The following is a 22956-nucleotide window of genomic DNA, read 5'->3' on the forward strand; positions in this document are numbered from 1 at the left end:
ATGAATGCCCGAGGTCACCAATTTTAGTAAAGAATAAATTAAAAAGCCATCTCTCTAATAATTTTCATAACTATTTGTTACCTTGGTAATATAAAAAGAAATTCTAAAAAAATGAGAGCTTTTATATCCTGTTTTTTTTAAGCTTTATAACAATTTTTTTTTATTACGCCTTCTCTCTTGATTTTTTTAATGGTTTTATATCAACATTGACTAAAGCAATTATTTTTGTCAAGTTTAAATATAGAATATATAAAAACATTGAATTGTACATTTTACATGGCTGCAGTTAAAAAAAAAATGTTTCCCTGTTCTGCACTAAGTTACATATAGATACTCTCAATTGATAATTGCCTATTAGTAAAGATTTAAGTTGTTTTTGTGGGGTTTTTTGCCATTATAAACAACATGGTTATGAACACTATTAAACAGTTTCTGGTTCAAATGTGTATCTCTAGGTTATATGCTTAGAATTGTAATTTCTGGAAAAAGAGCAAAAATTCAATTTCATGATATTGTACCATAAGTTTTCCCAAAATTATTCTACTAATTTAAATGCTCACAACTGGGCGCCTGGGTGGCTCAGATGGTTAAGGGTCTGCCTTCAGCTGAGGTCATGATCCCAGAGTCCTGGGATCGAGTCCCACATCAGGCTACCTGCTAGACAGGGAGCCTGCTTCTCCCTCTGCCTCTCTCTCTCTGACTCTCATGAATAAATAAATAAAACATTTAAATAAATAAATAAATAAATAAATAAATGCTCACAACTTTTGTACATTAGATTTCATTATTTCTACCAATCTAGACAGTGTGAAAAGTGATCTTTTGTATTTTCTTAACAATTAAGCTGTATATATTTTTATATGTATGTCATTTATGTTTTCTTTTCTGTGACATGACTATATGTATTTTGGCTATTTTTCACTTGACTGCTTGTTTATTTATTTTTGGTGGGGAGGGCCAGAGAAAGAGGGAGAGAGAGAATCCCAAGCGGGTCTCACGACCAGTGTGGAGCATGACGTGGGGCCGATCTCACAACCCTGAGATCATGACCTAAGCCAAAATCAAGAGTCAAATGCTTAACTAACTGAGCCACCCAGGTGCCCCTGGACGGCTTGTTATTGATTGCACAGTTCTTTATATCAGTGATTCCCACCATGTTTCCTTTATAGCACACATAGGAAAGAGTAATATTTAAGACACATTGAGGTAAGCAGATGAGGCTGTTTGTAATGGAAGTTTTTTATCCAGGCCCTGCTCTGCCTCACAGAGACCTAAGATCAATATCTTTGTTCTACCTGTAATTCATTCATAATACACCATTCATAATATACCATTGAGTCTGACTCACTAGTTGAGATCAGCTTTATATATTCTGGATACTAATACTACATGTTATGTGTGTTGCAATATCTTCTCCATATTTATAGCTTGCTTTTTTAATTTTCTTTTTTAAATCTTTTGATAAGAAGAAATTACTAATTATACTAAAGTGGAACTTTTAATCTATTATTTTTTAAGTAACACTTGCATTGCCTATGACTCATGGTCATAAAGATATTTTCTTCAAATCTTTATTTTTGGGGAATTGACTTTCAAAAAATGTGTGAAGTAGACAAATATGCAATAATAGAAAACTAGCACAGAATTCCTTTTTCAAAACTCCAATATAAATAAGCAGTTGCCTCAATATTAATTGAATAAATAGACCTCCTTTTCCCAGTAATCCACATGACAGACTGACATATATCAAGAGCCTATATATGAGGATGTTGGTTTGGGAGCTCTACATTGTGTTCTTTTGGTCAGTTTGTATGTCCCTAAACCAACAGAAATTGGCTTAACTGTTGTTGCTATAAAATAAGACTATCTTATGAGTCAGATACTCCATTTTTCTATACTCATTTTGAAAACTATTTTTTTTGTTACTTTCTGTTGTTTTTAAAAAGATTTATTTATTTATTTTAGAGAGAGAGAGCACGCGCGAGCGAGCACATGAGCGGGGGGAGGGGCAGAGGGAGAGAATCCCAAGCAGACTCCCTGCTGAGTGTGGAGCCTGATGCGAGGCTTGATCTCACCACCCTGAGATCATGACCTGAGCTGAAATGAAGAGTTGGCAACTCAATCGATTCATTTTTTTTGTCATTTCAAATGGTATATATCTTTATATTTTCACCTTTTCATTGTTTGTATATAGACAGGAAATTTATTTTTGCTTATTGAGCTCACATTTAGGTGACTTCATAAGACTTTCCTATTATTTTTCCCTATTATTATTATTTGTAAATTATTTTTAGTTTGTATATAACAAGCATATCTTCTATAAACAACAATTTAGATTCTTGTCTATCTTATTTATTTACTTATTTTAGAGAGAGGGAGAGAGTATGGGGGGTGGGGCGGAGCAGAGGGAGAGAGAGTCTTAAGCCCACTTCCATGGAGCCCAACACAGGGCTCCATCAGGACCTGAGTTGAAACCAAGAGTAGGAGGGTTAGCCAACTGCCGAGGTGCTCCTCTTGTTTATTCTTCATTTCTTTTACATTTTTTAAAAAATTTAAATTCAATTAGCCAACATATAGAACATCATTAGTTTCAGATGTAGAGTTCAATAATTCATCAGTTGCATATAACACCCAGTGCTCATCACATCATGTGCCCTCCTTAATGCCCACTACCCTGTTACCCCGTTCCCCCCACCTACCTCCTCTCCAGCAACCCTCACTTTCTTTCTCATAGTTAAGAGTCTCTCATGGTTTTTCTCCCTCTCTAATTTCTTCCCATTCCATTTTTCTCTCCCTTCCGCCATGATCTTCTGCACTGTTTCTTATATTCCTCATATGAGTGAAACCATATGATAATTGTCTTTCTCTGAGTGACTTTATTTCTTGTATCTTAACTGCCCTGGATCTCTGGTACAATGTTTAATAGAATAGGTTATAGTTGGCCTCATGAAGTTGTAGCTCATTTAAAAGGAAATGCTTCTAATATTTCACCATTAAGAATATTATTGAGGTAATTATACTTTATGAATACAAGGAGGTTTTCTTCTCTGGTTTTTCTTGCTGATTTAGTATCAGAATTTTTCATCAAATGAATTGACACATGGATACTTTCATTTCCATTATGGAAAAGCTTCTGTCAATTTTAGAATATTTTTTGAAATTTGGATAGAACTATCCTGTAAGGGGCAGCTGGATGGCTCAACTGGTTGAGCACCTGCCTTCAGCTCAGGTCATGATCTCAGGGTTGGGCTCCCTGCTCCCCAGGGAATCTGCTTCTCCCTCTCCCTCTGTCTCTACCACCCCACTCATGCTCTCTCAAATAAATAGATAAAACCTTTCAAAATAAAAAGAACTATCTTGTAAAAATATCTAAGCCACTTTCTTTCTTTTTTTTTTTTTTAAAGATTTTATTTATTTATTTGAGACAGAGAGAATGAGAGACAGAGAGCATGAGAGGGAGGAGGATCAGAGGGAGAAGCAGACTCCCTGCCGAGCAGGGAGCCCGATGCAGGACTCGATCCCGGGACTCCAGGATCATGACCTGAGCCGAAGGCAGTCGCTTAACCAACTGAGCCACCCAGGCGCCCCTCTAAGCCACTTTCTGGGGAGCTGTAGTTAAGCTTTTACTGCTGGTCTAATTTATTTTTTACTTTCAGAATTATTCAGGCTTTTGGGTTTGTTTGTTTTCCCTTGAGTCAATTTAAGTAAGTTCAATTTTCCCAGAAACATTTCAACATTCAGAAAGTTTTCAAATTCATTGTCATGTAGTTATTCACTTTCTTTTAGTCTATGCTAAGTCTGGACTTTTGTCCTATTTCTATTTCTAATATTATTTAAATGTGTTTTCTCTATTTTTACTATTTTTTATTATGGTAATATATGTGAAAAAAAATTTATGCTTTTAACCATTTTTTAAAGTGTACAATTTGGTGGCATTATGCTCATAAGGTTGTACAACAATTACCACTGTTTCCAAAAGTTTTTCATTACATCAAACAAAAACCCTGTTACTATTAAGCAATAACTCATTTCCCTTTCCCAGCCATTGGTAATTTCTAACATGCTATCTATCTCTATAAATTTGCCTAGTAGAAGTATTTTATATAAGTAGAATTATACAATATTTGTCTTCTTGTGTCTGATTTATTTCACTTAGCATAAGATCTTTGAGATTCATCCATATTGTAGCAAATGTATTCCTTTTTATGGCTGAATAATATTCCATTGTATGTATATAGCTCATTTTGTTTAACCATCACTCTATTGATAGACACTTGCGATGTGTCTATCTTTTGCCTTTTGTGAATATTGCTACTATGAAGATTGGTATACAAGTAAATGTTTGAATATTTGTTTTCAATTATTTGGAGTATATACCTTAGAGTGGAATTTCTGGGTCATATATTGATTCTATGTTTAACTTTTTGCAGAACTGCCAAACTACTTTCCAGAGTGCCTGCAACATTTTAAATTCCCACCAGCAATACATGAGGATTCCAGTTTTTCCACATTCTCAACAGTTGTTATTTTTTGTTTTGTTTTTATTGTAGTCATCCTAGTAGGCGTGTTGCTTATTTTTATTTTGTTTTTATTATAGTCATCCTAGTAGGTATGAAGTGGCCTATTATTGGGTTTGATTGAATTTCTCTAATGACTAATAATATCGAACATATTTTCATGTATTTATTGGCTATTTGCATATCTTCTTTGGAGAATTGGTGATTCAAGTCTTTTACCCATTTTTAAATTAGGTTGTTTGTTTTATTGTTACTGATTTGTAAAACCTCTTTATATACTCTCAATATTAGTTTCTTTTTTTTGCACTTTATTTATTTTTATTATGTTCAGTTAGCCAGCATATAGTACATCATAAGTTTTTGTTGTAGTGTTCAATGATTCATTAGTTGCATAGAACACCCAGTGCCCATCACAATATTAGTTTCTTAACAGATATAAGCTTTGCAAATATTTTCTCACATTGTGTGGGAGTCTTTTCACTCTTATGATAGTGTTCTTTGATGACTAAAGCTTTTAATGTAACAAAATCTAATTTTTCTTCTGTTGTTTTTGTTACTTATGTTTTTGCTGTCATATTTAAGAAATCATTATCAAATCTATTTGGCAAAATTTCCTCCATGTTTTCTTCTAGGAATTTTACAGTTTAAACCCTTAAATAGAGGTCTTTAACCCATTTTGAGTTATTTTTTGTATATAGTACAAGTAAAGATCCAGTTTCATTCTTTTGTATGTGACTATCCAGTTTCTCAATCACCATTTGTTGAAGCAATAATTCCTGCCCCATTGAATGGTCTTGATACCTTTATCAAAAATCAATTGACCCCAGATGTGAGGATTTATTTCTGAGCTTTTTAGCTTTTATTTATCTGGAAATATCTTGATTTCACCTTCATTCTTAAAGGATAGTTTTGACAGATATAAAATTCTTGCTTTACATTTTTGTCCTTTCATCCTTTAAATATGTCATCCTACTGCTTTCTGGTTTCCATGTCTTTTTCTTTTTAAAAATCAGCTGTTAATATTTTTTGATTTCTTGCACATGACCAGTGACTTCTTTCTTAATGATTTCAAGATTCTCTTTGTCTATACCTTTCGGCAATTTGACTATGACATGTCCATGTATGAGACTCTTAGAGTTTATCTTGGAGTTTATCTTGGAATTTCTTGAGCTTCTTGGATATGTAGATTCAGGTATTACTCACATTTGGGAAGTTTTTGACCATTATTTCTTCAAATATTCCTTCTTCATCTTTCCCTATGGGATTCTCATAGTATATTTTTTGGCTCACTTATTCATATCTCGCAGGTCTCTTTTGCCTATTTCATTATTTTTTTTTTCATTCTTTTTTTTCCTTTTATTTTTCAGACTGGATAATTTCAGTTGTCCAAAAATTGTTCAAGTTTACTAATTCTGTCTTCTGCCTGATCAAATCTGCTATTGAACTTCTGTAGCTAGTTTTTTATTTCAGTTATTGTATTTTAAATTCCCAAAATTTCTTTTTTTTTTCTAAAGATTTTTTATTTATTTATTTGAGAAAGAGAGAATGAGAGAGAGCACATGAGAGTGGGGAGGGTCAGAGGGAGAAGCAGACTCCCTGCCGAGCAGGGAGCCCGATGCGGGACTTGATCCAGGGACTCCAGGATCATGACCTGAGCCGAAGGCAGTCGCTTAACCAACTGAGCCACCCAGGTGCCCAAATTCTCAAAATTTCTATTTGGATTCTTTTAATAATTTATGTCTCCTTATTGATATTCCCATTTTATTCATATATCATTACTGTGGTTCCCTTTAATTCTTTGTCCACGTTCTTTGAGCATAACTAATATAATCATTATAAATTTGTTTAATAAGTTCAATGACTGAACTTGTTCAGGAACGGTTTCTGTCAAATCATTTTGTTCCTTGGAATGGTCATACTTTCCTGCTTCTTTGTATGCTTTGTGAGTATTCTGTTGTTGCTGAAACTGGACATTTGAATATTATAATGCGGTAACTCTGGAAATCAGATTCTCTCCCTTCTCCAGGATTTGCTGTTCTTGATTGTTGAAAGTTTAACATGTCTCCATATAATGTTTTGCCTGGAATTTTTTTTTTAACACAAGGAGCTTAAAAAATAATCATTTTAAGTATATTTAGGCTGCTATAACAAAGTACCATAAACTGGTTGGCTTATAAACAATAGAGATTTATCACAGTTCTTGAGGCTGGGAAGTCTATGATCAAGATGCTGGCTGATTCAGTGTCTGGTGAAAGCAAGCTTCCTCATCCATGGAAATCCTTTTTTTTTTTTTTTTTTTTTTTTCTTCATCCTCTGGACCTAAGCATTTCCCAAAAGCCCACCTCCTAATATCATCATATTGGGCATTAAGATTTCAACACATGAATTTTGAGTAGACACAAATATCCAGGCCATGACAACACCTCCCCCAGTCTTTAAGGATTGGCTCAGTGCTGGGACACTCTTTTAATAGCCAGACCATTCACAATTCTCCTTAGCCTTCACTTGATGCTTACACTGGGCTTATAGATCAGCTCGTGGTGAAAGCGTAAGGTCTTCTCAGGTCTTCTGAACATGTGCCTTGTCCTGCACATGCATGTGACTTTCTAAATTCTACCATATACTGGAGGGTTTTCAAATGCCCTCATTTCCCAAAAAAACTCTGTTACTTCTAGTGACTCATTCATGATAGCTTGCTTCCCGATGTGTTTAGTTATATTTAATAGTAAAACCATATTTATTTGAGCTTAAGACTTGAGAATCCTGAGGCCCTAAATTGGGTATAATTTTATTCATTTTATGCTAATTGGATCCAAGAGTTACTACCAAGCTGGTGCCATTTTAACATTCTCTGAGGGTTTTAACTAAATGCTATATTTCATGTTTAGCTTCTTCACCTATTGATCCAAGCAGACTAGGCCCCAGTCTTAGTCTTCTCATTCCAGAGATGTATTGCCATCTGCTCCAAGGAAAACCAAGCTTTCTTCCCATTTCATCTTCTATTTTCATTTTAACTGATGTTCTTTTCATTATGTGTGTATATATTTATGTGTGTGTGTACAGTACCAATGCATAGCCTTGTTAGATTTTCTTTGTTTTCTTGTAAACCAGAAATGCACTGAAAAATACGTTTCTTGTTTTTCAGTGGGAGGACCTCTGAGAGTACCTCATCTGTCATCTTACCAAAAGAAGAAATCCCAAGATCCACTTTACCCCAGACCATTGCACAATATATTGCATTTGAAATTAGGGAATGCTTCCTTTTTATGCCTTTAAAAGCCTAATCAGCTAGTAGAGACAAATTAGGTATCAAATAAATGACTGATAGTTTGATTGCTATTTCTATGTCAAACCCTTGACAGTCATTATTGTATAATCATGTCCCAAAGGATTTAGACACCCATTTAATGGTAGATTTTATTTTGCCTGAATTGTAACTGAGATTCATGCATGTATATATGTAACAATGGGAACCCTACTTCATTTTAAATTAAGTGATGAATTAATTACTAACTAGTCCATATACTTTCAGATAAGCACTTAACCACTGAGCTGTCACTTGAAATTTTAGACACTTGTAATTCTTGAACAGTTTCAATGACACCCAATCACTGAGAAGCTGGAATAGTCTGATTGAATTTGTAGAATGCATTCATTTTAATTTGAGTCATGTAGACTTAGTTTAAATATTTTTACTGGAATAGACCTTTAGAAGTAAAATCTATGCATTAAAAAATAAAAATGAATTTTGACTCAACTTCAGACTTTAATATACATAAAAAATTATAATAAACTTAAAAATACTACACTGGAATATTTCCAAAAGAAAAAAAAAATTAGAAGGTATAAAGATAATTTGGAAAAACAAAACAATAACAAAAAACTTTGTTTACACAAGAATGTAATAAGTAACATCAGGAGTCTGACATGAAATTTTCTTTTATGGATTCTCCTTTAATATGGAATTGACCAAACAGACATTTTCTATCCCTTTATTTTTGTTTAATGTGGAAATGAAATGCAAAGTTAATAAAAAATCAACAAATACCCATCAATGTAACATGAACACTTTCCCTACATGTTTAGTTGGTAGTAGGGCTGAAATATTTACTAGGGAAATTGGAAGAATATAATGCATGTTTGTAGAGAAAGAAGTGTCATATATTTGCCTCTCTTATTTGTTCCTAATTATTATTTGTGGGTGGAAAAAGACAACTGCATTTAGCTCATGGGACTGCTGAAAAAAGAGTTGTGATAATAAAATATGCCCCTGAAACATAGAAGTAATCTATAATTGTCTTGATTTCTTTTAACCAAATAAGCCACTCTTTTGACTTCCATTTGTAGAGTAATGACTCCAAATGGCTTACATAGTGCTGCTTATTGAGAATTATGTTAAAAACTTTTAAGCTACTCATGTAGTCAATTAAGAATAATCTCATGCATTTTAACATTGCTTTCCAGAAGTTAGAAATCTGTAAACAGCAGTAGATATTAAATACTTAGTAGATCCATTTCCCATAATGCTTAAGATATAAGTTTTCATAAGGTACTTTGAAAGAAGTGGTATATAACCTAAGTCTCATAATTTTTATTCTCTGTATCATTCACAGAGTATTTAAAACCATGACTTCTACATTACTAAGTTTCATGAAGTCATGTAGAATTCCCACTAAATTACATACTTTATATCCATTACCCATGAAATTTGAAATATTAACAAGTATTTATATTGTGTGAGTCACTAGGCTCAGTACCATATATGTATTGCTTTATTTTAATCCTAAAAGTTTCTGTAGTGTATATTTGCACATTAGTTTGGCCATTCAGCATTTGAATATCTACCTAGTGTTTGAAGAATTAAGAATCTTGGTAAGAAGCACAGCATAGTTCCCAATAAGGTCAGATATTCTGTTCTCTATCGCTAATTGCATTTAGAGTATAGGCATGAGATCTAAGCTTCCCCAACTATCCTGGCAGAGGGCTGCAAAAGAAATAGAAACATCCAGTTTGAGGAGTAATAGTGGTTGTAATACAGAATGGCACTGAAGTCCTAGAGCAGCAACATCCAATAGAAAAAATCCTCCCAAAAGTCAGAAGCAGGTTGGCCTAATATCACAATCCATATGCTTAAACATCGCAGTATTTTGCATTTGCATTGTAAAGATCTACAATATAGAAAATACTGTCTGTCTGCCAAATACCTGATCTATAATAACACAGTTTGTAAATATGTCCTTTGACATGGGGCATATGTCTTATGTCTTAAACAGTGATGGCAAGAGGAGATAAGTTCCGAAATCTAAAAACTATTATTATGTCAATTCCTTGAGATAAAAGTATAGGAAGCATAGATTGGTTTCAGCTATTTTATCTTCCATGGTAAAATCTGTATTTTCTTTGCATCAACATAAATCTGAAAGCTGATGAAATTCCTCAGTATTTCTCTAGCTGCTGACCATTGTATAAAACATTCTGTACTAAAATAATCAGTATAACTTTCAAATGAATCTTCGATGATGTTTAAATAAATAAATTAATGATGCTTTAATATTAATACCAAGCTATACTCATTAGTGAGACCAGGGTGATATAGTTAAGGGCCTGGGCAATGCCTGGATTTTAAGTCTCATCTTTGTCAAAGAATGTTATATTATTTGGGGAAAATCTCTGATATCTATAAAAGAGTGCTCATAATTCATACTGCCTAAAGTTGAAGTAGGCATTCCATTAAACAAAGTTTGTAAAAGACACATACTGTGCTTTGCAGAGTAGACCCTCATAGATGGCAGCTATTATTAGCCACAATAAGGTAATCATCATAAAACAGCTGTTCACATCTGTTCACCATGATCTTGAAAATGAAGTTCTTTTTTTGAAAACCCCACTATGAGTCAAAGAGAAGAGGACCTTCCCCAAACTCTATGCTGCTAAGAATTTATCTTTCTGGAAGTAGCTTTTCTCCATTATGTTTGTTTCAGAATGACAATAATTCACTCAGATATTAACAAGTATTTTTGCTACCAGATGAGGAAATCCAGAATGCATAATATATGCATATGTATAGGATACACAGTTTAATTAAGTTTAAGGTATGCAATGCCAAGTTACATAATCAGTTTGACATCTAATTAAAGCACTTCTTTCTTCATATACTTTCCAGGCCCTGGTGATCACAGTCCAATGGGGAGACAAGGCAAAACAAGATAAAGACTATACCCCATCTTATGTGCTTTGGGATATGGACACACAGTGTCACATGGAAGCAGGGAGGAGAGCCATCCAATCCAACTGGAGTATAAAGTGGAAAGATTTCCTCAGAGGGAATCCCAAGGCAGTACAAAGTAAAGTAAAGATGAGAATTGGGTAAGAACTTTCTAGGGGAGGGCATGAAAATGTCACAGTGGAAAAAATATTCTTTTTTGTTTCTGTAATATAAACTGTGAAACATGAAATGTTGAGAAGGAAAGCTAAAGATGGAGGTAGAGACCCCATCATGTAATGGACTTTGAACTTTATCTTCTAAATGAGGAGCAGCAAATAATGAGTTTTGATTATAGTGTTGACAGGGTTGTAATTGTTTTTCATATGCTCCATTTGGCAGTGGGAACAATCTGAATTTGAAGAAGAGCCGGGCAGAGTTAGAGAGATCAAGACCTAAACTTGGGTGTGAAAGTAGGTGTTGAGAAGAGTAAACTCAATCTGGATTTCTTTACCCCAAATAAAAATGATTATGGTAATTTTTCCCCTTTCCTCTTTTTATACATTATAAAGACATTATTCAATGGGGTGCCTGGCTTAGTCGGAAGAGCATGCAATTCTTGATCTCGGGGTCATGAGTTTGAGCCCCATGTTGGGTGTAGAGATTACTTAAATGAATGAATGAATGAATGAATGAATGAATGAATGAATGAATGAATGAATGAAAAAAGCGCTATTCAAAAGCCAACTCAAAAATCTATGCTTTGGGGAGCCTGGGTGGCTCAGTCGGTTGAGCATGGGACTCTTGGTTTCTGCTGGGATCATGATCTCAGAGCCAGTGATGGGATCAAGCCCCTCCAGGAGCCCTGCATGGGGCTCTGGGCTGAGTGGAAGTCTCCTTGAGATTCTCCCTCAGCCCCTCCCCCTGCACATTATCTCTCAAATAAATAAACTTTATTAAAAAAAGCTATGCTTCACAGGGCTATTTAATCAATTTTATTGGGTATAAAGTCTAATTTAGACAAAGCAGAATATGTACTGTATTTGTTTTAAAAACATGTATTTTAGAATAATCCTAAAATTTGACTGTTTTGTGATATGTATCATATAAGTATTACATGTGAATCTGGAAAATTAATGTTAAATAACTAGTAATCATTTTAATTTGCTTCTCTTTGTAAAAAGGAAATATACAAAGGTAAATACACATGAAATTTGTGAAACAGGTAAATATTTTAAGATATAAAAGTCTTAAATATGACACATGCAAATCCAACATTTATTCATTTCAAACTAATTTCATGTTAGAGGAAAGCATTAATCACTCATATTCCAGAAAGATTATGCACTGTAGTATTATACTTGGATTTTTTATTATAGAAGATACAGTCTAAGACTCGACTAGACCGTTCAAAAAGAGAAGTGCCAGCCTAAGGAATTCTTTAGTTTTACCCACTTTGCTGCCCGCATCAGTTAATAGTTTCAAATCTTACAAGGGCTCATATTTTAGAGATTGGGGAAGGGGGAGTCTGGAGACACAGGAAGATATTGATGGAATGATAAAAGCCTTCAGCTTTGTTTTATTTTTTATGCCTTTTGTATCCGTACACTGTTCTTCCCCTTTAGGGGTTTGCTGGTACGTAACAATGATAGATTAAATGTGGTACTACAAATGTTTCACTGAAGGGAAGAAGCTACATAAAAATGAAAAAACGCATCAAATATTAAATCTATAATACAACATACAAAATTGTTGGTTCTTTTCTGTCATTTATTTATGCTTAGCTACTCAAGGATATAAATTTCATAATGCATGTAAATTATCAACTTCAACTTAAGAATTTTGAAGAGAATACTTACAGATAATGTTTTTGGTTTTAGGAGGGTATTTGACACAAATTCGTAATATGTTAGGTTGTACATACCAAAATTTTTTTTAAAACAAATATAAATGAGGCTCATTAAAGTGAATTTTATAAGAAGGGCTATTTTACTGGGTTTATCCCTCATTAATAATGAGGTCAGCTTGATCTAGAGTATTTATCTCTCTATTTCTCTATCTATATCTATTTTTACAGATGACATTTGACTTAAAGCTTTATTTAAAAATTATATTAAGTCTGTGGTGCCTGAGTGGTTCAGTCAGTTAAGTGTCTGCCTTCAGCTCAGGTCATGATCCCTGAGTCCTGGGATCAAGCCTCGAATCAGGCTCCCTGCTCAGTGAGGAGTCTGCTTCTCCCTCTCCCCCTGCTGCCCACCCCCCCACACACACACTTGTGCTTTCTCACTCTCGCTCTCTCTCAAATAAATAATAAATAAAATCTTTAAAAAATATATTAGGTCAAAATGACTAAATGCACAAATATGGTAGTGAAAAATCAGATACTATACACATATATAATGAACCATAGAGTGGTTTCTAATTCCCGTCCTCAGTTTATTCTTACCATTTTTCTTATGACACCAAAGAGGAAGCATGCTAGATATTAGCTTCTCAATTCATAGTGTTTGTTGTCAACTTTTTGTTTATTTAATTTCTTCTAGTCATTGATTAAAGGATTTTTTAGCAGTTAATATCTATGGAAAACCTTGTTTAACTCCCAAATTATCTTCCCAAGTAAGCAATTTAGGTAGAAGTCCAGGAAGTTAGGGTACAATAGGAATTATTTGCTACTGACACTGTTGTTTGCCACAGCTATCCAGGAAGAATGATTCCTGGTCCATGAATGAATACTCTTTGTGGCAAGGGGTTGGGATAAAAGTGAGGAGATGTAGATATACTATTGCTTCCTTTTTTGAGAATTGCACTTCAATTAATAAGCCTCTAACTTAATTTTTGGCTGTTACATTGAAACATAAATCAGATAATATAAGTCTTCTACCTAAACACTCTAATTTATTTAATTCATTCTATAAATATCTATTTAGAACCCACACTTTACCATATCCTATTCTAGTGCTAGGGATATAGACAAACTTTCCTCCCTTCATTGGGGAAATACACAAAAGATAGAAAAGTATTATATAATATAATGCCATATAAGGTCTTGAAATATTCATAAGTTACAAAGTGCTATAAAGAAAAAGCATGGAGACAGAGAGTGATGGAGATGGTCAGTGATGGAGTGGAGAAAGAAAGAAGATGACATTTGAGAGAAACCTGAATGAAGTAAGAGGGCATCTGGTTAGGTCATACTTTCATTACATTTTTGGATACATTCCAGAATGCCCGGCATGATCTGGGTCTTATTCAGCTCTACAGCCTCTATTTCTTCAATTATCCTCTTACCCACTATGCCACAGGACCCTTGTCATCTTTTTAGTTCTAGGAGACAGCAGGGTCTTCATTGACCTTTGTAAGCAATTTTAATTCTCCCCCAGACACTCTCCTCTTTACATTGCTAAGTCTCTTGTCTTCAATACTGGCTTAAATTTCCCCTGCCCTGAAGTGTCTTCACTGACAAGTCTAAGCAGGCTCCTTTTTATTCCATCCAGAGTGTTTCTTTCAAGTTGTGACTGTTAATTTCTGCATTTACTCTTCTATTTTCTATTTAAAGCCCTAGCTGGAAACTTCCTAAAGGCAAGAAATTAGTCTTTTTTTATTGACTCTATTGTAGACCAACTTTCTAATCAGTGAAAATGTAGGATTCCCTGGGACAAGTTTAGAATTTATAATATTGGTGCTCATCTGGCCATTCCAAGATATATGACATTTTATATGGTTGCTCTTGTGTGATAGAGATCATCACAGACTGAGGGTTTATAAAGAGGATATGGAAGAGGTCATAAGAGAAAAAAAAAAAGACAGCTACCACATCCTGTATCTGCAGATTTTGCTCCCTGCCTGCTATTTTTCCCCTGGTATCACACAATATGATTGGTTATGCTGTGAAGTTAGGTCAGGAAGAGGATGAAATTCAAGCAAGATATGTAATACAGAGCAAAGAGATTACCCAGAATTGTGCACTTCGATGATATGTGCATCATATGTGACTCTAGTTGTATGAGAATAATCAGATCCTCCAAGTGATTCTCCTGCACATTGGTTAAAGATTTCCAGAAGTTAAACAACTTAGAATGCTAAGAAGAGCAAGTACTTGATACTTAGGAACAATACTGCACTCTTCTCTCCTCACTAGCTAGCTGCAGCTGTTGTTGAGGTGCTAGGCAGCTGGGGCAGGAAACGATGTCCCAGAACGGTAATTGTGATTCTCATAACTCCGAGGTTGTCATTAAGATAACCTTCTACTCTGCGGTAAAATATCTCCGGGGCAGAAAGCAAAGGCTCACAGTTCTCTTCAGTTCCTTTTTCAGTCTCTTTTGGCAGAAGTCTATTCTGAATTCTTAGAAACATCTGCTGATGGCTTCTGATGACTAATATCAGCAGGGAGTCTCCACAGGATATTCCAAGTTCTGAAATGTGTGAGAGCATGTGTTAGCTGCACAGCAGGAACCTAAGTTCAAACAGTGGTGGTGGAGGCATGATGCACCAGCTCACTTGGAAATCGGTGGTGTGGTGTGGTGTGGTGATGGTGGTAATACTAATCGTACTATAGCAGTAGTAATATTATTATCAACATTTTATAAACATATCCTTTATTCCAGACTCTGTTCTAGGTGTACTACATGCATTATCTCATATAATCATTCCAAGAGCTCTATGAGAAAGACAGTATTATTTTTATTTTACTACTGAGAAAACATAAACTCAGATAAATTTTTGGTGCTGCTCTGTGATTCATTATACCATTATACAGAATGTATATTTGTATATACATAGGCATCTTTTATATTGTATATTAGAATAGGAGGAAATATTAGCACTAAGGATGAAAAGTATAGAAGGGAAGTAAAATAAATACTTATTTTTTTATTCTAAACTGTGCAATAAGTGATGCTTGATCTTCAGAAGAAAGTAAAATACTGAAAGTCAATAATTGTTAGTGGAGATATTCACTTCTTATGTAAAAAAAAAAAAAAAAGCTGTGTGTTGCTTCTGTCTTCAAGATGTTAAAAGGAAGCTACACCTAACCTTAGTAAAACTGCAGTCTAGAATATTGGTATGTAATTATGGAATTAACTAAAATGCATGTGACAAAGAAATTAGTTATTTAAATGTTATTTTAAGAATAAGAGAAATATATTGGGCGCCTGGGTGGCTCAGTCATTAAGTGTCTGCCTTCGGCTCAGGTCATGATCCCAGGGTCCTGGGATCGAGCCCCGCATCGGGCTCCCTGCTCGGCGGGAAGCCTGCTTCTCCCTCTCCCACTCCCCCTGCTTGTGTTCCTGCTCTCACTGTCTCTCTCTCTGTCAAATAAATAAATAAAATATTTAAAAAAAAAAAGAATAAGAGAAATATAATGCTTCCTAGAATAAATAGATAGCTTATCCAAAGAAGAGAGATTTTAAGCCCTGGTTCTTTACACTTCTTCATGCGCAAAAATATACACCAGAAAAATAATGGTTTTTACAAGAAAAACAGATTTTAAAGAGTTACAACTTTTACAACTAAAAAGAGATATGATCTTAAAAACTATACTATATTAAGACTTGTTTAAAAAGTTATCAAAGGATCATTCATATGCTATGAATAAACTCAGCTTAAGTATTTTTAAAGCCAGTACAGTGTCTTGCATACAGTAAATTATAAATAACTATTTAAAAATTGTTTCACTTAAATAAGAAAAATTTTTTTTATAATTCATTATATTATTGCATTTAGGTGATTTTGATAATATAAACAATTGCAAACAATATTTGCTGACACAGATAGACATTTACACAAGCTATTCAACAACAAATATTTGTTAAATATTTGTGTCAGACAGGTTTTAAGCTCACTCATAACCATCCCTCCCTTTCTCATTATTATGGAAGAACACTGCTCATTCCAGAACTCTCACTTAAGATGAATGATGATTAAAAGGCTGGCCCTTTAATTAATAGATGTAAGAAATATGTGGTTTAGTTTGAAGATGTTTTAATGTCTCTTTTTAACAAAAGCTTCTTATTTTCTATTTTACTGCCCTCTCCCTTTCTGCCCGTGTTTTTCACCATTAAAGACCATGATGTTTAGATGAGGAGTTTTAGAAGCAGGAAAGGAATTCCCTGCCTGAATAAAATACTATGTCTCAAAGTTACCTCAACTGGATACCCACTACACTTTTCTACACTAACAACTGAAGATGTACATCAATGTTTCTATTCCCTATTTCCTATAATCCTAATATAATCTCCTGCTAGGGATAGAGACTGAAAAGTGTGAAATAGGAATGGCATGGAACTTCAGAACTGAATGATATTTAAATCTGTCTTTCGATAAAAGGATCCCTCTGGGAAGAAAAAAGTGACAGAGTGGGGCACAAATAAAAATTTGCCTTTCTCACTTTCCTATATCTTGAATACTAATTAGAGTAGCTGTCTTCTGCTAGATGAAGACACCATCCTTTAAAAGCCCTCTGCTCTCCAATTTCTTTGCCCTTCCTCATTCCCACCTGCGATAGACAGAATAATGGCCTCCCAATGGCATCCATGCCTTAATCCAGGAAATTTGTGAATCAATTTCTTTACATGTTAAAAAGGGACTTGCAGATGTGATTAAGTTTAAGGACTCTGAGATAGAAAATTTATCCTAGATTACCCAGGTGGGCCCAATCTAATCACACAAGTCCTTAAAAATAGAGGAAGAATGCAGAAGAGTGTGCCAGAGAAATGTGATATCAGGACTAGACAGACTGCTGAATTTGAAGATGGAGGAAGACAGCTGGGAATGGCTCTTAGCTGAGAATCAGCAAAACAACTGGGTACCTTGACCCTACAACCACAAGGAATTGAATTCTTCCAAGAACACAAATAAACAGGAAACATTCTTCCCTAGAGCTTTCAGAAAAAAAAAAAAACAGAGCTTGCTGACACCTTAATTTTATTGTAGTGAGACCTGTACTGAACTTCTGACCCACAGAACTGTAAGGTAACAACTGTGGGTTGTTCTAAGCCACAAAGTTTATGGTAATTTGTTTTAGCAGCAATAGAACCATCACCATCATATCATCCAACCATCATAACTCTTATAAGTATTCTTTAGGGTGGCCACTCACTCAACCTTCAAATTTAGAGAAGTCACTTAAGTTCTCTAAACTTGCTTTTGCACATATAAATTGGACATGATAATAGCAATTACTTCATATAGTCAGTGGGAAGATTAAGTGAGATGATACATAAAAAGAGCTTAGAATAGTACCTAACATACTAATTTTGTAACAGAGATTGTCATACCTTTCCCAAACATCCTATTACCCTTTCTTCCATGGTAGTAGCATTTCTAGCTGGTACTAACTTACCCTAAATAAAAAGACTGTACTTTCCATCTTTCTTGCAGTTGAGTATGATCATGTTGCTAAATTATGGTAAAAATTATGTGGGGTGTGTGTGTGTGTGTGTGTGTGTGTGTGTTGTAGCTGATTCTAAGAACCTTTCTTAGGAAATAGCTTGCATTTGTCTGTGTCCTTTGCCCTCCTTCTTCTTTATCACTTCTCCCATCCTGCTTCCTGGAATGTGTGAGACACCATGATGGAGCCTGAGACACAATTCTGGAACTTGAAGGCAAAGGCTGCATCCTGGGAATGGTAGAGTAGTAATTAGCCTAAGTCCTTGAGGAATTCCTAGAGCAGAGCAACCATGACCTACAGACCACATACATATCTTGTTTAATATTCTCATTGGGGGTTTTCTGTCACTGACAGCCAAACCTAATCCTAACTAAGTCTGTATATCCTGGTACTTCTAATTAAGGATTTCTTCGTCCAGTCTTCCATTTTCTTCTCTTATGCCAACCCCCAAAAGACTTTACTTGGCTGCATCAAGTATACTAATTGTCATTATTTATGTGAATCACTTAATATTTATGCTTAATTTTCATGTAGCACAGCTCTGATTATGCGTATCATTCAAAAACAATTATAATATTGAGGTTAAAGTGTTAGGGACACCCAATAGTTAGCAGGGGGAGGAGGAGTAAAAAAAATAAATGAAATAAAACTACTTTGTATTTTGCATACTTTGCCTCCTTTTTTTCAGAATAATCAAGAAGTTCCAAAGAAGAGCTGCCAAATGTAAATAAACCAGTGACATTTTTGCCTAGAATATTTAATCAATTCTTTTAATAAACATCCATTTGAATAACTTTCATATGACAGCTACAATACTAGAAGTTAAGGATGCAAAGATTCAAACATTTTTTTTTATTAAGTGTGAAACTAAGGAAAACAGATGAGTAAACAGATAATTACGATATAATATGACAACTGGTGACCAATATGCAGAGTAGGATCCTAAGTCAATCTAGGTGGGAGGACGGCAAAGGGTTCCATGAAAAGTGAAACATGAGTTGAGGGCTAAAGAACGGCCAGGAATAAACCCTGTCAGGAGTTAAGGGAGGTGCAAACAGAGTAGGCAAGCATAGAGAGCAGCATATCCCCCAAACTAGAGGGCTCTGGTAATGAATGTACTGGTGGAGAATGTTGGGGCATCGGCTTTGAGAAATAAAAGACAAGTTCAGGTTGTTGATGGATTCATCCATGAAGTTGCAGAGATCTGTTTAAATATTTTACCAAGAAAGGAGATATCATTTCATTTTAGAATAAAATTTCACACTGGGTTTATTGATAGGCTTAGGATGGTATGAAAATGAGACAAAGATTCACTATTTGGGAAATTGGCTGATAATCCATAGAAGAAATAGACAACTTGGGTGAGAGAAAGTTAAGCAACTTTGAGACATACTAGTGAACTATAATGAATCCACTAGACATTGTATTTAGATGTGTGAAGGAAGAGAAGAATACAGAATAAAAAGTGTTTAAGTTCAGCACATGGAGGAAATTGAATTTTAAGGAGATGGCAGAAAAGAAGAGTACCGGGAAAAGAAAGAGAAGGGGAAAATTCACGAAATGAGAGAATAAAGAAGCCAGAGGAAGAGAAAGTTTCAAGAAGCAAGAAGTAAACAATAATGTCAATCATTCTATGGCTATTTTTTTTCTTTTTCACTTTACTAATTTGTTATTGTTTAAACCAAGCTTTTATTATAAAATATAACATATTATCAAAATTTAACAGAATTTTTTGTTAGTAGAAAAGGGGGGAAATAACTGTGGTCCTCTATCCAGGAATAATCCTCTTAACATTTTGGAATATTTCTTTTTATTTTTTACTTATTGATCTTTATTTTTAGATGACTATTCATTGTGCCTGCACTGAGTAATTCACTTCAAATAAAATATTTCAGCTAAATAAACCATTTGACAAGAAGACACATTTCACTGGCAAGGTCAGTGCCTTTGATAACGTCCCTACTTCCAAGGCTGGGATACCCTACAAATGGGTAAACACAACCACTTTCCCTGGCTTGAGGAATTTTCTAGTTGTTTTCCCTGGTTTCCAGCCTATTGCTTTATACCAAGATCTGTACTTCACTTTTAGGCTCTTTCTGAATCCTGACTTGGTAGGACTACCAACCTGGCTTTGATTTGTCCTGAACTGCTGCCTCAGGATGGCTCTCATTGGCTCCTACTCAAATGTAGCAGATCCTGTCAGTGCTCCATCCAGATCCCTGTACATGTTTCTTGTCCTTTCTGTTATCTGTTTGCTATATTCCATTTTCATTTGTCCCTAAATGCCTAGAGATACAAGTCTTTTGGAGGCTTTCTTCAGTCTATGGGATCTGTTATGCCCACACATGAGTCCCAAAGGACCTGGCTGATCTTTAGCCTATGATTATGGGATGTAGAAGAAAGATAGCCTGGCTCCCTTGTACCGAGTTGGAAAAAACTCTGAGGTATAATTTACATAGGCATGGGATCAGGCTGCAGCTTGCATTCTGCCTGAAATTTCACCTTTGTTTAGCTTCTTTCCTATCCTGCTTCCCCCACTCCCTTAATAGTTTCTCGAGTGTACTTTTTTAATAGATCACTTGTATATAAATCCTTGTCTTGAGTCTGCTTTTTTTGCAGAAAAGACAGCTGCAGTCTGCAGAAAAGTGACACTTTCCATGTCTGGCTGAGGTTTCAGACCTGGCACCGAAGCTTGGCATGGGTCCCAAAACTCTGACTGTTTGGCACAAAGAACCAGTGCCTGTAAGTGGGCAGGCTAAATGAAGTGGCAAAAGGCTAGCTGCAATGCTGGAACAGTGACAATATGGAAAGGCTTCTGATGGCAGTGTTATGGGTGGCAGTCAAGGGTGCCCCATAAACTCTTCATAAACTGAAGAGATTATGGGGAGGAGCCTTGAGTGGGTTTTTTATGGGTCTAAACAAAAACCATGAATGGCTGTAGTGAATATATGAATAAAATATTTTATAATTGAATTATTTTACCACATTATAAAATAGACCCTTACTACTTATTTTTCTTAAATAAAGAGTAGAATGGAATGATCTGCCTGGAAAGGGATAACATTCCCTATTAGAAAAGGCTGTCCTTCTTTTTTGTTTTTTTAAATATTTTATTTATTTATTTGACAGAGAGAGACACAGTGAGAGAGGGAACACAGCAGAAGGAGTGGGAGAGGGAGAAGAAGGCTTCCCACTGAGCAGGGAGCCTGATGCGGGGCTCGATCCCAGGACCCTGGGATCATGACCTGAGCTGAAGGCAGACGCTTAACGACTAAGCCACCCAGGCACCCCAAGGCTGTCCTTCTTGACCTGCATTTAATTCTGGGGCAGGTGTCTATGAAAGGTAAGGGGAAAAATTCCCATCTATCATGTCTCTTCAACCGAAACCAAATGCGTGTCATATATAATAATATAAAGTGTTATAGTGAAATTTTATCAGAACTGTATGAAAATCCCAATAAGTATGTTTTATGATAGTGCTTGAGGAAATAAATACCAGTATAAATACTACTTAATATATCATAGAGTTAACATTTACTCATAAAGCAATATAATTGCCACCAAAATATTTGCTACTCATTGTGCACTAATTTTAGACTATGCTCGATCAAAATGCCTAATAATTTCTCACATATTCTATATGCTTTGCTTATTCTTATCTATTTGTTCTTTTATTTATACAGCAAATGTTAACTGGGCATTCACTATGTGCTAGGTACTATTCTTATGCTTAAATATCTTTAATTACTTAATATATTTCAACATATGTATTATGGTCTACTTGATGATGTCATCCACTTAAAATTGTCTTTGGAATAAGGGATAGCATAAATAATATACATATATGATATGTTAAATTTATAAGATACTGTCTAATGTACAGAGTGCTGCTGTTTATTGACTTATGTGATCCTCTAATATTCCTATGACATGGCAGGGCAAGGATAATTATTCCTGCTTTGAAGAAGAGGATATTCAGGGATGCAAAATGACTTGCACAAGAATTCAGGGCTTCTGACACTTAGATCAAAACTCTGTCCATGTATCACTTTATGTAGAAAAATAAGGAAGTTATTTATAAATAGGTCAGGAACATTCAGAATGAGTTCTTAAATATACACACTTAAAATCATGCCAGTCCCTTAACCTTCTTCATTGTTATACCTAGGTTATAGTAAACAGTATTCTTTGAATCATGAGGTACAACGTGAGCCAAATTTAGAAACGAGTTAAATATCCATAGTCCTGGGGGTGCCTGAGTGGCTTAGTCAGTTAAACGTCTGACTCTTGGTTTCAGCTCAGGTCATGATCTCATGGTTGTGGGATCGAGCCCCGTGTCTGGCTCTGAGCTCAGCGTGGAGCCAGCTTCGGATTCTCTCCCTCTCCATCCTGCTCATTCTCTCTCTCTCTCTCAAAAAAATAAATAAAAACTTTTTTAAAAAATATTCACAGTCCTGGAATACAAAAAAAAATGTGCTTTTGGCTAGTGTTACCCAACACTTTTTTAAGCCGTAGTCAATTCACATTCTTCTGGTGACCGATTTTACTTCATCTGACACTTCAGACTTCTGCTAAACTAGCGAGAGCTATAATCTAAACTGAAGTCAACCTCATGTTCAACCTCTCCGAATTGTATTCTTCTATGCTTGGTTAGTTTAATCTTTTATTACTGATCTCCCAGTGGATTTTATTTTCTGAGTTGTGAGATTTGCTGACATCCTGGAGACATCAGTATTATTCTTTTTTTTTTTCTTTTTTAAAGATTTTATTTATTTATTTGAGAGAGAGAGAATGAGAGAGAGCGAGCACATGAGAGGGGGGAGGGTCAGAGGGAGAAGCAGGCTCCCTGC

The 22956-nt window shown here is 35.1% G+C and overlaps 1 protein-coding gene across 3 annotated transcripts in view; it reads right to left on the minus strand.

The window, feature by feature from the left end:
• CSMD3 (CUB and Sushi multiple domains 3) overlaps nucleotides 1–22956 on the minus strand; it is a 1201062-nt gene that overhangs the window by 567506 nt on the left and 610600 nt on the right. The gene's annotated exons all lie outside the window — the stretch shown is intronic.

Source organism: Mirounga leonina, unplaced genomic scaffold, assembly GCF_011800145.1.
Source record: "Mirounga leonina isolate KUSES-001 unplaced genomic scaffold, KU_Mleo_1.0 Mir_165, whole genome shotgun sequence".
NCBI classification, from domain to species: domain Eukaryota; kingdom Metazoa; phylum Chordata; class Mammalia; order Carnivora; family Phocidae; genus Mirounga; species Mirounga leonina.